The sequence below is a fragment of the Pteropus vampyrus genome, unplaced genomic scaffold, assembly GCF_000151845.1.
Source record: "Pteropus vampyrus isolate Shadow unplaced genomic scaffold, Pvam_2.0 Scaffold9, whole genome shotgun sequence".
Lineage (NCBI taxonomy): Eukaryota > Metazoa > Chordata > Mammalia > Chiroptera > Pteropodidae > Pteropus > Pteropus vampyrus.
This window is the reverse complement of record NW_011888790.1, coordinates 10,551,395-10,565,071: the sequence shown is the minus strand read 5'-3', so window position 1 is coordinate 10,565,071 and position 13,677 is coordinate 10,551,395. Positions and strand designations below refer to the sequence as shown.

The 13,677-nt window shown below is 36.7% G+C and overlaps 1 long non-coding RNA gene across 4 annotated transcripts in view; it reads right to left on the bottom strand.

Moving 5' to 3' along the window:
• Window positions 1–13,677, bottom strand: part of LOC105301850 — a 29,278-nt gene that overhangs the window by 14,351 nt on the left and 1,250 nt on the right. The gene's annotated exons all lie outside the window — the stretch shown is intronic.

Genomic DNA, 13,677 nt, shown 5'->3' with positions numbered 1-13,677 from the left:
CATTTTTTCCTAACTATATACCTTGCTTCTTAATTTTCAACCTACATTCTTTTTCATAAAAAAGCATTTATTACTATAAATTTCACTCTATATCTTTTCTGCACATCCTTTTTTGTGCAGTTTTGATCGTCATTATCATTGAATTCTAAGTATATTTCATTATATTTTATATTATTCCTTTTTTGACTGAAGTGTTTTATTTAGAATATACATTTTAAAATGTTCAAATGTATATGGTTTTCTTTTTTTATATTTATTGATATTTATAGTTGTTGATTTTACACTAGATTGCACTGTTGACAGAAAATGTAAGCTGTATGATACCTACTCTTTGAAATTTGTCGGTTTGCTTTATGGCCTAGCACATGATCAGGTTTATTTTTTTGTTTATGTTCTTGAGAAGAATATGTATTCTTTAACTGTTGGCTCTATAAACATAGTTCCATACATATATTAACTCAAGGTTGTTAAATGTGTGATTCAAGTCTTCCATATATTCATTAAACTTTTAGTCTACATAACTCAGTCAATAACTCAGAGACATGTGTTAAAATCTTCCATTCGAATATTGCATTTATCCACTTCTTGTACAGTTATATTAATTTTGCTCTATATATCTTAAGGTTTTATAAATTTCATAGTGTATATTTTTTATTGAGTTCTTCAAATTATTAAGACTTCATGCTGAAACAAACCTTTTATCATCACATTGTGAGTCTATCTTTAATAATATTTATCTTAAAGTCTATTTTAATATTAATACATAAACCCCAACTTTCTTTTGGATAGTAGTTTCATGGTATATCATTTTTATTCTTTTTTTTTATTCTTTTACTTTGAAATTTTCGTAGTCTTTGTGTTTCAGGTGTCTATCTTATAAACATACTAATGGATTTTGCATTTTTATATCTAATAATCTCTCTTAGCTGATGAGTTCAGTCGATTTATAAATATCGTTACCTAGACTTTTTCTATCTTCTTGCTTGTACTTTTTCTCTTTGCTGTACCTTTTCATGTTTCTTTATTCTTTCTTCAGGCAAGTTTTTGGTTTGCTTTCCTTTTTTTTTTATTTTTAAGGTAAAATATATATAATGTACTATCTGCCATTTTGACTATTTTTAAATGTACAAATCAGTGTCGTTAATTATATTCACAATGTTGTGCAACCGTCACCAGTATCTATGTCCAAAACTTTTCATGACCTCAAACAGAAAGTCTGTAACCATTAAGCAATTACTCCCTTCCTCCAGCCCCTTGTAACCCTAATCTACTTTCTGTCTGTATGAATTTGCCTATTCTTGATATTCCTCATAAGTGGAATCATACACTCTTTGTCTTTTTACATCTGGCTTATTTCACTCAGCATCATGTCCTCAAGTTTCATCCATATTGCAGCATGTATAGAACTTCATTCCTTTATATGGCTGAATAACATTCCATTGTATGTGACACATATATATGGGTGTGTGTGTGTGTGTGTGTGTGTGAGTGCGTGTGTGTGTGTGTGTGTGTGTGTGTGTGTGTGTATCACATTTTGTTTATCCATTCATCTGTTAATGGATATCAGGGTTGTTTCTACCATCTGGCTATTCCAAATAATGCTGTAATGAAAATTGGCGTACAAATGCCTATGCGAGACCCTGCTTTCAATTATTTTGGGTATATAACTAAGAGTGGAAATGCGGTTTTCTTTTTTATTTGATTTTTCCTTCTACTAGTTGAAAATTACAGACTCTATATCTACTTGCTATTGATTACCTTTTAAATAATATCTTGTATTCATAATAACTGACAGGCCTACATTTAATATTTTAATCCCCTCCAAACAAGACAAGAAGTTTAGAAACTTAACTCTGATATCCTCCCTCCTAGCTTACCTAGATTTGTTTTCTAGAATTAGGTTCTGTCTTTTTTTAACCTCACAAAGTATTTATTATCATTATTATACTTATTACTACTGATATAATTATTATTACTGGTATGCTGAAATGACACAAATTAAATAACAACCACTAAGAGAATAGAGAGTATATAACTTAAAAAGCAGAATAAAAAGGTAAATTTTTTATTTTTTCGATGTAAAAATATTCAAAGTTTTAAAGTTAGGCACTAATAAAAATAGATAAATAAAAATAAAAATCCTCAAAAATATTCTTTAAATCCTGTGCAGAGCAAACAAAATACCAGGGTGGCAACTTTCAGCTCAAATTTAAAAATCTGTGTTGTAAATTGACATTGCTGTTATGTTTAACTCTGGTTAAACGTATACCTATGTAATGATAGAATATCTCATTTACTCTGACTATATTAATGAGTTTCTAAACTATGTCATCTCAAGTACTCTAAATTCTTTTCTTAATGCTTTATTTGTGGCTTAGCAGGCCCATAAGGCTCAATGGTTAATTTGTTCAGCATACAATCCTTTAGTGTGTCATGACGTGGCAGCGCAGATCCAGGCACTGGGGACACAACATTGAATATACAGACAAAAATGAACACCTTCAGACTTGAATAGACATTTCTTCAAAGAAGACATACAAATGGCCAATAAGGACACAAAAAGATACTCAATATCACTAATCATAAGATAAATAGAAATCAAAATCACTGTGAAATACCACCTCACACCCACTAGAATGGCTGCTACTTAAAAAAAAAAAAAAAAAAAAAAAAAAAGGCCAGGTAATAAATGTTGGCAAGAATGCAGAGAAACTGGAACCCTGTGCATTGTAGGTAGGAGTGAAAAATTTGGTAATTCTTCAAAAAATCAAAAATATAATTACCATATCATCCAGCAATTCCACTTTTGGATACAAACTCAAAAGAATTGAAATCAGAGTCTCATAAAGAGATTTGTATACCCAATTCATAGCAGCATTATTTACAGTAACTAAACTATAGAAGCAACCCAAATGTCCACAGACAGATGAATATATAAGTAAAATGTTATATATACACACAATGAAATATTATTCAGCCTTAAAAAGGAAGAAAATTCTGACCTATGTTACAACATGAATGAACCTTGAAGACATGTCAAGTGAAATAAGCCAATCACAAAAAAAATGTGATTCCGCTTTCATGAGGTACTTAGCATAGTCATATCATAGAGACAAAGTAGAATTGTGATTGCCAGGGACTGATGGTGGGGAGGAAGAATGGGGGAGTTATTGTTTAATGGATGCAAAGTTTCAGTTTGGGAAGATGAAGAGTTCTGAAGGTGGATGGTGCTGATGGTGGTACAACAGTGTGAACGTACTTAATGCCATGATCTGTACAAGTACAATGGCGAAAATGATCAATTTTATGTGTTATGTATATTTTTCCACAATAAAAAAAATTTTTAATTCCTTTAAGGAGTTTACATAGTGAGAAAGAAAGAAAATGAACAAATAAATGAAACATGACATACCAAATGGTGGAAATATTCTAGAGAAAAACAAAACAAGGAAAGAAAAAATGCTGGAGGTGGGGCTCCTGGCGGAGGCAGCGATCAGGGGAGACTTCACTAAGGAGGTGATTTTTGAATAAAGAGCTTGTATCAGTGAGGGCTGGCTGTCCACAAACATTCATAGACCCTTTTAGAGCAGAACTATTGCTAGGAGGCTGCCTCTGAGCTAGGACTACACTTTCCAGTGACCCCTGCATGTAGACACAGCTGCATAACCAATTTTCACCTATGCATTTGAGTAGATATGTACTCTGTCTTACATCTAAGCCCAGGTTTTATGAATCTGGTATGGTTCCTCCACTGTCTCTTCCCTTTCTGCCAACTGAAGCAGAAGACGCTGAGGTTTTAGAACAGTGCTTTCCAAGGGATATATAATATGAGCCATGTTTGTTATTTAAAATTTTCTAGTAGCCACATTAGCATAATAATATTATTAATATAAAAGGAAATGGGTGAAATTCATTTTAGTAATGCATTTTTAACTCAATATTTCCAAAAATTATTTCAATACATATACAACAGACTATATTAATGAGATACTTTATATGTACATATTTTTTTTTCAAAATTTAGTGTGGTTTTATACTTACGGCACATTTGAAATGCTACTAGCCACCTTTTAAGTACTTAGTTGCCACATGTGGCACCACAGTGGATAGCTCAGGTCTAGAATATGGTAGAGCCATAAAATGAAAGGAGCTGAGTCTCTGAATCTCCATATGGAGGACAGCCACCCATCAACCAGGAACACCCACATTTTACTATCATATGTGAGAAGAATAAACATTCATATCGGTCTTCCAAAGTTGAAATTCTTTGTTACGGAAACTAATTCCTTAAAGAGTCATATTAAAAACAAAAAAACTGAAATATACTGAATTGGCTTAGCAATCAAGTAACCAGGTAGCACGAAATGGAAGCGGAAGCTGCAAATCAGAGACCTATCTTAAGTAGTAGTAAAACTATTACCTGTGCATGCTTGTAAGAAAGAACTAGTACCTAGTGATCCTGTAGCATTAGAGACAGTAGTTTGAAAGATTCAGAATGCCTATACATGCTGTCTTCTGGGGCTGCCACAACAAAGCGCCACCGACTGGGTGGCTTACACAACAGACACATATTTTCTCACATCTCTAGAGCCTAGAAGTCCAAGATCAAGGTGCCAGCAGGGTTGGTTTCTGGTGAGACCTCGCACCTTGGCTTTAAAATAACCACCTTCTTACTGTGTCCTCACTTGGGCCTTGTCTGGTCTTGTCTCTTACATACATATTCCTGGTGTCTCTTCCACTTCTTATAAAGACACAGGTCTTATTGGATTAGAGTCTCACTATTATTACCTCTTTGACCCTTAATTACCTCCTTAAAGGCCCTATCTCCAAATACAGTCACATTGAGGATTAGGGGTTCCACATATGAATGTTAGGGGACACAGATCAGTCCATAAAAGATGCAGAATGCTCCTCTCTGCACTGAACAAAGATGATAACAAAGAAATGTGTTCTGGAAACAACTGGCTGGTTTGCAAGCAAAAGTAAAAGACAATAAAGAGAATCTAGAAATGAAGGTGGGTTTGGGTCCCTGCCGGTATGGAAAGTTGGCTGTTTCTAGGCGGCAAACAGTAGGAGATAAGACCTGAAATGCTTTGAGCAAAAGCACCCATTAAGTTGTTTTAGTTAAGAGGTTTGCAAGGCAGAAACACAGATTGTGGTAACTTATGTCTCTTGAGATCTATTGCTTCAAGGGGCCCCAAGTTAGCTCAAGCAAATTAAGAGCGAGAAGTATAGGGGCAAAAAAGGAAAGAAATAAAGCCAGCTTAGGAATCATTTCCAAGAAAAGACTTTGGATATGGTTACTGGCACATGGAACTAAGTAGAAATCAAGGGAATAATGTTTCTAAAGAATAGTGATGTAGACCTTAAAAATCCTGTGACTGTAAAACATCCATCCTCTCAGGGACCTCAAATACCCACCAGCAAGAAGCAGGCTGTGAAAACTGTGCAAGCTCCAAAGAAGTCATATTCCTTACTGTTGATCTCAGATATTGCCAGAAAGGATAAATGAACAAGAAAGAACATCCCAGAGGGTAGGGCCAAGGACCATAGAGAACAGTAAACAAGCAAGTCCTGCCCATTGAGCAGGACTACAGTCTAATAAAGGATCTCTTCCACCTCGAGGGTTGAGAGCCATCCTAATGCTGGCCTTGCTGGATCCCTCATTGCTGTGGACCAGTTACTGCAATGTATCTCCCAGACTGCCCTTTTCCCAATGAGAGTTTCTACTATGGTTATCCTGTTCCTGCTCCATACTTTTTATATGAATTTTGTTGGTAGGAGATGGGCAGACAATGTGTCTTTGAATTCATAGGTTTCTGAACCAAAGGAACACATTACCCAGAGTGCATGGACTTTATCCTGGGTGCTGACCTGGGTGAAACTTTAGGTTGTCTCCTATAGGAAGGAAGCCACCCAGATATTTGGTGGCCAGAGGGGAGTCTGTGGCAGAAATGGCTAGCTGCCCCATGAGTTCTTATTCCCTGTCCTTGCTGGGATGACACTACAGAGCCAGTGGTTATGATCACAGCTCCTCTTGAATCCAGGGGTTGTGCGCCTAGTTGTTCTCTCACAAGACAATGTGAGTAGAAGTTATGTATGCCTTGTCCACTGTCTGTTTCCACTTCAATGGCTAGAAACAGAGAATTCAGGGATCTGCCTAAAGAGATTGCATGGCCACAAATGAAAGGAGCCTGGGTCTCAGAGTTGCCACATATAGGAAAGCCAAGTACCATCCAGGAGGACCACTATCAGACTGTTACATGAGTGAGAGGCAAACTTCTGTTTTGTTAAGGCACTGAAAATTTAAGGTTTCTTTGCTTTAGAAGCTAACATTACCCTAATTGATATGCTTCTGAAAGAAGTGAAGGGAAGAGCTATGCGGCAATCCAGACAAAAAGCAGTCCAGGCAGAGGGAACAGTAAATGCATGGCCCTTGGGCAGGAGAATAAGTGTGTCCAAGGATTAGCAAGAAGCTTAGCATGGCTGAAGCAAAGCAAACAAGTGGGAAAGTTGAAGGTGTTAAGATCAGAGCTATAAAAAGAGGCCAGATCGTTAAGACCTTGTAGGCATTGTAAGGACTTTGGCTTTTACTTTGAATGAGTTGGGAAGCCATTGGAGAGTTGAGAGAAGAAGGAGGACATGATCTGACATTTTAATTAGGATTACTGTAGCTGGTGCTTAGGAACAAATTACACAAGGACAACAAAAAGAGAGACTGGTTTTGAGACTATTACAACAATCCAGGGGAGAGATAAAGGTGGCTTAGTATCAAGGTGGTAGGAGTGGTAAGCAGTATTTGGAGTGTGGATATATCTTTATGATGGTGACAAAAGCTCCTGGTCTCAAATTCAGGCATATATAATATTCATGTTCTGGCTGGCTCAAGTCAGAGAGCTACACATGCATCAAGAGCAGAAACTGGCTCCCAGCAGCTTGGTGTCCTCTGTAGTGAAAAGGGCTCTGTAAATGTGTAATAGTATTATTGTTTCAATACAGATATTATTAATTTGTAAAAAGTAAATGAAACTAACCTAAACTCTTATGAATGCTTTCCGAGTTACCCAGCCCATGAAAACTTTTCATTGAGATTTAATGCTATTAAAATATATTCATCTTGGTGCTATCTTTACTATTAACCATGAGATTGCCATTGGCCAGAGAGACAGGATAGTTTTGCATTCTTTCAAACAGTCAATTGTGATCGCTCCAACACTAACAAAAAAAATTTAGACTATTTCTTAAATAGGATAACTACTGAGATGTCAATTTTACAATCAGGAAATTCGGTGAAGCTTGCCTTAGGACTGTAGGAAGGTTTCTTTCACTTATTTTCTAATTGCATATTTAACAAGAGAATCATTAGAAAATGGAGAGAGCAAAATTATTTTCTTACTATTGTGAAATTTTAATTCATCTCTTGCAAAAGCAAGAGGTTAATTTTAGCCTTAAAGTTATACTGGCAATATTGTTTGCTTTCCACTCTTTATCATATGTTCCCAGTTATGATTCAGATGAGTTAGTAATTTTTTATTCCATTAGAAGAGTCACTGGAAAAAAGGTAAATTGTTTACATAACTGCATTGTTCTTCAATTAGCAACTTTGCTTGGTTTATGTTGCCACTAAGTTGGACTTTTGTTGAAAATTTTAATTATTTAAAAAACAACAACAACAACACAGGATTACAAAAAATTTAGTAAAAGAGCAAATGCAAATTATCCTAAGTGGATACTCTAGCATCACGCTATTTTATTAGCACACATCAATAAAATATTTAACCACGAGACAAGTAAAGAAATCAGTAAAATTGAAGAACAAATTTCCAGAGCAAATTTCAGCAAGCTTAAGAAAATAGTAGAAGTGGCCACATGGGAACGAAATTAAACAATAAGAAATCCAGTAAAACTGCATATTGAAAACAGGAAGAAATCCTCTTTCAGTCAAAAAGAGAGGCAGAATTTAACTTCATCAGCTAAAAAACTGTTGAATACTGAAACATAAAGGAATTAGACACAACACATAAAGGATATTAAACCAGTTTACTAAATAGTTGTAGGCTTAAGAGTAATAAATACAACAAAATATTGTATATTTTGCAAAAAAACAAAACAGAGGGAATAGAAAAATGTTCATACTTTACTTACTTAAACTAAAAGCTACATAAACTAAAGCATACATAAAGTATGCTTTCCTGGATAAGGACTTATGACTTTTTAAAACAACATTAAAGAAAAGAAATAATTTTTTGGCACAATCACTGTCAATGGGACTTTTATAACAGACATCTGGAGAAGACAGAAAGAGAACTTAAAGTATGTCAGTAATATGTAGACCAAAAGAATATGTCCTAATTTGTAGGGTCTTGTAGGTCTCAGTGCTAGATGGTATCATTTTTATGTATGTGAGTAGCTGAATATAGGAACAAAACAAAAGTCTCTGTTCTATCATCTTGGAAGTGGCAGTTTACTTGATAGATATGCTTTATCTAGAGATTTTGTCCATTGCAGATTTTATTCATATCTTTTCAATCATTAGCAAGAATAATAATCCAGAGATCACAAGCAATTCTACGAATTGGTCATGTACTCCTCCATTTTCCACACGCCTTTCTAAATCTTTCTTCTTTCATCAGGAGGCTCTTCCCCTTCCGACCCCATGAGGAATGTAGAATGACCTCCATCCCCCACCACCATGCTTCCTCCTGGAGGAAGGAACAGCTCCTATTTCCAATCTTACGTCAATGCACTCACATCTGCCCTAGTCAACTTAGCCTGCCCTGAGCTCGCTCTTCTCAAGGCCTTGTGCCTTTGGGATTCTGTTCCCTACAGCCACACTAATAAACCTTCATGAGTGTAGTGAGGACATTAGTGAATGCTCAAGAAGTGGCCATCTTAGTTTATGACTAAAAGGGTAGAAAGGAGCATCTTGGGAAATCATTCATCCAAAGAGACCAAAATTTGGTCCAATTACAATGTCTCAGCCATTGAGGGAGGGGAGGAAATATCAGTATAACATAATGTCCACTATCCAGATTTGGCCCCCAGCCCACACCCCAGGACAGAATACTTAGGAAAAGGGATAAGAAGTGAAAAATAACCACCAACAGAATACGATTGTTCTCTCACTCCTTATTTCAGCACAGGGGCACTGGCCTCTTATGACTTTGCTGAAAGGTAGGAGGAGGGCAAAAGGGCAGCTAAGTCCACCTTCCATACTCTGTGGGAGCAGCACCCTGCAGAACCATTAGCAACAGAAACATCAGTCTCAGAGGCAGCGAAGATCCAGGTCTGGCTCTACTTGATGGCAGCAGCAGTAGCTGGCACCATTGAGGGCACAATGGCATCACAGAGCATCCTTGAACTTCTGAGTGCCAACAACTTCATTGACAGGAGGTAATCATGCTACTTAGAGATACTTGATGTCATGAACCACAAGCAGGAGCAGAAAGAAATCAACGTCTGGCAGTGGAGGCTTCAGGTGTCAGGGAAAGTTGAAAGGCCTTGTTTGAGAGTGTGTGTGGCTGGGGATGCCCGGAATTCACTGGGGAGGCAGGAGTGTCTTTGAAGAAAGCTAGAAAGTCTAGTATATCATAGAAGGTATAACAGAGGAACAATGTTTAATACTTTAAGGTTAATCCAATTTTCACCCCAGGTATAATCTGAAGAAAGATGCCTTAATACGCTACAGTGAGCAATGTTCGTTAAATGATTACTCTTTCCAGAGACCGTTTGCATTTTAATGGGGACTTCTTGTAGATGATAACTTAACCTTTGTGCATGAACATTTCTGCCTGATTTCTTGGCGAAGGCCTGGGCTAATGTATCTCCATGTGGGCTCAATACTCTACTTCTCTAGTTCTTCTAAGGTGGAAGGCCCTGTATAGGTAAGGTGGCTCTGGTTAAGAAAAGGTCATATTTGCAATATTTAAATTTAAGTTTCTAGGCTCCGAGCCCCTAACTCCAAACTCCTCTTTTTGCTGCACAATGAAAACATTTTCATTTGGTCCTATAAAGTATTATAATGAATAAATGTTATTAAAATAATGCTATTAGGTAGATATAAAAAGTTACGTTCAGTCATTTAATTCTAAGTTTAGGAAAATGAAGGTGACAAAGGTCAGTCTTTGGCCTGATATCTTTTTATCATTCTCATTATTTATGTATGTATGAACATATGCAATGTAATGAGTAGAGATGTATTCAGTTTCACCAAATATGGAAATAAAAATGATTTCATGTTCAAATTTTAAAAGTCAGCAATATTCTCACATATCCACACTAAGTGATTAGGAGTCAGTAGCAAACAGTTTTAAGAGGATATCTTCAGTATCCAATGAGTATTTAGAATGACAGAATTGACAGGTTCTTCAGAAGTCTTCCAACTGAGCCCTGCCACTTTAAAGACAAAGCTGAGGCCTAGGTACGCAAAAAATTTTGTTCCAGGTCACTCAGAAAGTTCATGACCAAGCTTAGTCTAGAACTATGTCTCTGTACTCCTCAAGTTAATTCCTTCCCTTCTGGGTAAGGCTCTAAATGTTAAAAAGAAGCTTGTCTCCCATTTTCTCCAGAATCTCAGTTCCAAGGCAGTGCTGAATCCTCATTTTTACTGTCCCAACCCTGTGGTCCTTCCAAAAAAACACACCCGAACCCACAGCATAAAAGTAGCACCATGTAAGGTGGTGCCCCATAATACACTCTCTATCATCCCATTGTTCCAAGAAACACCCAACCCAGTTCAAAATCCATCCTATCTGTTGTGATCTGGAATGTTTGTTACAGCATAGCCCCCTCCCAGCATCCGTATCTTCAATACACATACACAAGAACACACATATACACACACACACATACACACACATGCACACCAAATATGCTATCTTTTCATCTACCGAGAATGCAAATGACACAATCATTAAGGAAACTGACCATGCTCCATAGTGCAAAGAGTGGTGAAGAGTCTGTAAAGATAAAGAATGAATTTCTTCTGTTCCTTGTGGACACAGAATCAGAGCTTAAGCACTTCCCTTTGAAGCTGGACATCTGGATATCATATGAGATGAGAGACATAACTGCACTTTGATATTAATCTGATTTTTCTTTAATGCTAAGGCCACGATCAAGAACCAATCATGGACTCATTCTCCTTCTGACATTGCTTGGGGTCAGTCCAGAAAAAAATTTCTGCCTTCTCTGAACTTGCTAGCAGTTAGAGAAACAAATGTGTCATATTCCCAGACTGATGAATGGCTGAAGACACAGGCCATTTTAAATGGCAGCCCTAAGTTAAACAAGAACTGCTAAACTGATACAGTCAAAGAGACTTAAGAATTGTCAAGATGTGAAGCCAAAGTTCCTCTGTTACCCATGTGTTGAAAACTCAGTTTCTAATCCCCTTCTGTGGTTGTACTTTTGTGGACAGATGTTACATTAAGATGACTGTGCTTGCAGTAGAGGAAGAAAAGGAAAATATCTGAAGAAGCTTATATATTAACTGCAGAACTCAGACTTCTCACTAACGTGAATTATATTTCACTACAGTATGTTCTCCCTATAAAATATAATAAATCTTGGGATTTGGAACCCAAAAAGGTAAAAGATCACTTGCAAGTTTGAGAAGCTACGGATTAAGTCTTTTGCATAGAGGAATAACAGATATTGTCTGTGTATATTATCCTGATCACAGCCCTTGTTGTTCATTCTCCTGTTATACCTCCATCAGAAACCCAACAGATTTCTCATTTGCGACCTCAACTCCTTCCAAACACCAGCCACACACCAGCAAGACCCAGGTCACTGAAACCTCTGCACTCACTTCTAAGGTTAACATAGCCCAACTCTCATTGATGGGACTTGAGGAGCCATTTCTAAAACCACTGAGTCGGAGGTAGCCAAAAGAATTGATGCAAACAACTAGGAGGCTGCTAAGGAACAAAACACTAAGCATTAAAAAAATACTTAATCTCTGGGTGTAGAGTTCAGGTATTGGTGTTTTGTAAAATCTCCCCAGGTAATCTTAAAGCCTAGATAGGGCTGAGAACCATGAGCCTAGCACAATACAAGCCCTGGGGATTCTTGCCACATAGGTAATACCACACTGGGCCAAAGTCGAGGACCTTTCAGGCAGAAATTATTGAGGTAGAACTGTAAAACACTTCAATTAGCATGAAACTTAGTATGGCAGTTTTAAAATATGGCCCCAATTCTTTGATATTTATCCCAGTAAGAAGTAGGATGCATGTCTTCTCCTCATGCATATGGGTGGATCTCTGACTGCTGCATCCAAAAATATATAGCAGAACAGATGCTATCTTAGGTCAGAGGCTACATCACAAATGACAATGTAATTTCTGCACTGAGGGCTGGGACACTCTTGGAACCCTGAGACACCATAGAAGTTTTAACTACTTTAGCCACTATGCTGTAAGAAAGATCAGGCCACATGGAAAGGCCAAATGCAGGGATTCGATGCCCCACCTGATTTCCACCATCAGTTATCAACTGAATAACAGAGATCGACAGATTATTTACAAATTCTGGAAACTGAAAGCATCAATATAAATGAGAATGTTGGAGTAATGTCTCAGAATTGACCAGAATTTCATTATCCAGTTTTCCTCCAAATATAAGATCAATCTTACTTTAAATAATCAATGAAGTTGCAAATGTCTAAAGCTACATATTCAGTTTTTCTTGTTTTCAATAGTGGCTACGCTTGAATTGAAAGAGAAAAAATACTCTGAAAATGCTAGGAAAAGGTCTGTAACATAAAGCTGCCTAACCTCAAAGAAACAACCACTATTATTTTGAAATATCAGAAAAATGAATGGACTTTTAATCATTAGACTGTGGGTCTAGAAGGCCTAATAGTGATCTCAGAAAGAGCATATTCATGTCCCAATCCCTGGAACCTGTGAATGTCACCTTATTTGGAAAAAAGGTCTTTACAGATATAATTAAGTTAAAGATTTTGGAATGAAATCACTTATATGAGTGGAACTTAAATTCAATAACAAGTGTCCTTATAAGAGACACAGGAGTGATCTAACAGACAGAAGGGGAAGAGGCAATATGACCAGTGATACAGAGATCTCAGAGATCTGAGTCAGGAATCCATCACACCAAGGACTGCTTACAGCCATCAGGAGCTGGAAGAAGCAAAGAACAGATTCTCCTCTAGAGCTCAAGGAGTCGGGGGCTTGATTTTGGACTTCTGGCCTTCAGAACTGTGAGAAAACAACTCTCTGTTGTTCTAAACCAACCAGTTTGTAGTAATTTGTTATAGCAGCCACAGTAAATTAATACACTTTAAAAAAAAAATTCCTCATCAAAATCGTTTCCACATAAGTGTAAAATTTAATAAATTACAATTTTATTCTTTATACTTATCTCTTTATGCTTCTACCTACAGGACAAATTTCAGTTCAAAATATCACTTCTAATAAAAATGTCAAATTTTTATTACTATTGTTTTCTTTATGTTTAAGGTTTCCACATTTTTCCATCTTTTTAACATGTGACTTGGCAGTGGTTTTTAGGCTGTATTTATCAACAATCTAAACAGAGTACAAACTGAAGGACTTGACTGAGCATTCTGAATTATGCAGACTGTTTAAATATATATATATTTGGGAGCTGAGGGGAGGAAAGTGGAGCACTTGGTACTGAAAGGATAATAAG